Source organism: Brassica oleracea, unplaced genomic scaffold, assembly GCF_000695525.1.
Source record: "Brassica oleracea var. oleracea cultivar TO1000 unplaced genomic scaffold, BOL UnpScaffold01146, whole genome shotgun sequence".
Taxonomy (NCBI): domain Eukaryota; kingdom Viridiplantae; phylum Streptophyta; class Magnoliopsida; order Brassicales; family Brassicaceae; genus Brassica; species Brassica oleracea.
In genome coordinates this window covers 21,887-25,231 of record NW_013617705.1, presented here as the reverse complement: position 1 = coordinate 25,231, position 3,345 = coordinate 21,887, and positions in this window count along the sequence as shown.

Sequence of the window (3,345 nt, the reverse complement as noted above, 5' to 3'; positions counted from 1 at the left end):
ATTATTAATAATAAATAACATAAATAATGTAATATTAAAAATAGTAAACAATAAAATGGTAACAGGTAAACTTGACGAGGTCTGCAGTGAAGATCCATTAGACATAAAAAATACAAATAATCTTTTAATAGAAATAAAACCAAAAGACCCAAATAAAGAAATTAGAGTAAATTACAAAATGACATATACTGAACAGGGCGTAAATGAATTTAAAGAAGAAACAAAGGTATTACTTAGCAAAAGACTGATAAGAGAAAGTTATAGTCCTCATTCGTCACCAGCCTTTTATGTTAATAACCATAACGAGCAAAAACGGGGAAAACGAAGAATGCTAATAGACTATAGAAAAATTAACAAAGCAACTATTGGAAACGCTCAAAACCTACCACGTAAAGAATTTCTAATTAAAAAACTTAGAGGAGCAAAAATTTTCTCCGCATTAGATGCAAAATCAGGATATTGGTAAATACGCCTCCATGAAAATACAAAACCATTAACGGCATTTACTTGTCCACCTCAAAAACATTTCGAATGGAATGTTTTACCTTTTGGATTAAAACAAGCACAAGGAATTTTTCAACAGTTTATGGATAACAATTTAATTGGATATGAAGAATTTAGTTCAGCATATATTGATGATATCATAATATTCACAAAAAATGATGAAAATGACCATTTAGAAAAAGTTTATAAAATACTAGAAAGGTGTAAAGAAAAAGGAGTAGTACTAAGTAAAAAGAAAGCACATATATTAAAAACAAGAATTGAATTCTTAGGTTTAGAAATAACTAGCGAAGGAAAAATAACCGCACAAAAACATATATTAGAGAAAATCTATGAGTTTCCAAATAAACTAGAAGATAGAAAACAAATTCAAAGATTCTTAGGAAATCTTAACTATTTATCAGAACAAGGTTTCTTTAAAAATCTAGCAAAAGAACGAAAATCATTACAAGAAAAATATCAGAAAATGTACCATGGAAATGGGAAGAAAAAGATAGTCAAACAGTGAAAAAACTAAAAGAAATGTGTAAAAATTTACCAGAATTATATAACCCGACTGATAATGACATTATAATAGTGTCAACAGATGCATGTATCACACATTGGGGAGCAACTCTTACAGCTCTAACTAATAAAGCCTTAGAGAAAACAGAAAAATTAAAGGAATTGATTACCCAGAAGACAAGTCTAAAACAAAAAAAACTAGTTAAATATAATAGTGGGACATTTACAGCAACTCAACAAAATTACCCAATTCATGAACTAGAAACATTAGCAGCTATAAAAGCTTTTAAAAAATGGCAAATAGATTTAAGACCAATAACTTTCTACCTAAGAACTGACTCAAAATATTTAATTGGATTTCAGAAGTATAATATAAAAGCAAACTATAATCAGGGAAGGCTTATTCGATGGCAAATGCAATTATCTCAATACTCATATATACCAGTCTACATAAAAGGAGAACTCAATTCTATAGCAGATTCTCTTACACGAGAATATCGAAATCAACTGTCGAAAGACTGATTCAATTTATTAAATAATTTTAGTAAATAACTCATGATCTTGAGTATAAAAGATCAACCATCGATAATTGGTAAAGATTATCAACGAAACAAACAGTCTTCGGACAATAATCAGCCACTTTGGCAATATTTGACAGGAACCATGGACTCGGTGATAAAGATGATGGAAAATACTATCAAGCAGAAAAAAGAAAATCTCCAAAAACTCCAAGACGAAATTACCCAACTTGAAGCAACTGTCCAAACACTAAAAAATCAAACCCAAAACAGTGAAACAATAATATTACCAGAAAACCCGCCTACAAGCCCAGCTACTAAAAAACCCCATAAATATTATGTTATCTTCAACGGCCCAATGCGTGGAATATACGACGAATGGCATAAGGCCTCACAATTTATCACAGGAAGAAATATCACTCATAAAAGCTATGGCAACCTTGAGGACGCAAAACAAGCACTTGACGACTCGGTCCAGAAACAAAAAGGAATAGCCATTTCCTTCAAGGATCAACTTCTTTTCGGGGGAGGAGGACGAAACAATCAACCACAACCCGTAACCAGACTCACCCCTATCGGAAAAATTCCTACCATTGCCAAAATAGACACTACCCAAGCCATCCTTGAACAAATAAAACCAACCAAGGAAAAATTTCTCGAATACTTCGAAGAAATAAATACCTACCCAGAAAAAACCATTTACAAACATATATACCCAAAAAACCACCAAGGCCTTGGCCCAAAAGCAGTGGTACTTCCCGAAGCAGACCCAATACTTACAAAAAACCTCCATGAATATGGACTTATAGAAACCCTTTTATATACGAAAACCCGATTACCAACTAAAACACTTCCCGATCGGATTAAAAACAGCTATTTCAAAGTATTTTTCAGGATATGCTAAAGGAAATGAAGTATTTCTTCAGTATTACAGCAACCACCCAGAACTCAACCAAACAGAATTAAGCTGCCCAGCAATCAAATTAATAATAATGGGGATCAGTAACGTGCAATATCCAACCAAAGATGGTGCAGCAAACATTCATTATGATGAAGACGACCTGGTTCGAGTCGATGCTGAATTAACCATAGGAATACTCAGAAATTTTGTCTACATGAACGACTTCTTCCGACTCAACTACAAATCCGACTCAACACTTTTACTCACCAAATCAACCAAAGAATTCAACATCCAAGAAATTGTAGGCCCAATAGTCTACAAAATATGAGACAATGGGATCAGCAAAAGTCTGCAATATCATTAAACAATGTGTAGACTACTTATTCAAAGCCAGCTACAGGACAAGATCAGCGAAAAACACAAATGTCCGATCTGTACAGACAAATCCGAAGAAGCCCAAGAAGAAAAGGCCCAAGAAGACTCCAGTGATGACCCAATAATAGAAGACGAAGCAACACCGACAAAAGCAATAAACATGTGAGAAAATTAGGTCGGCAACCACTAGTAACCACTTAAAAAATCAATAATGTAATCTTATCTTTTTGTTTCGATTGGCCGAGATAAGATTTCAATATTATCTTCTTATCTTTAGTAAGGCCTCCGTTGTAATATAAAAAGATGCATAAGGCATCCATGAAGAAATAAGACTTAAGCGAGTTTGTTTGTATACATGGTTATCTAAAACCTTTCTGTTGAGACTTCGTCTTTGAATAGCAGAAAAATACAAAGCTCGAAAATAATTTGGTATCAGAGCATCCATTATAAAAATATCAAAAATTAGAAGTTTAAACCCAAGAAGAAGCAACAATCGAAGAAAATCAACCATCTTTAAGAAGTTCATCCAGTTACCTCCTGCGA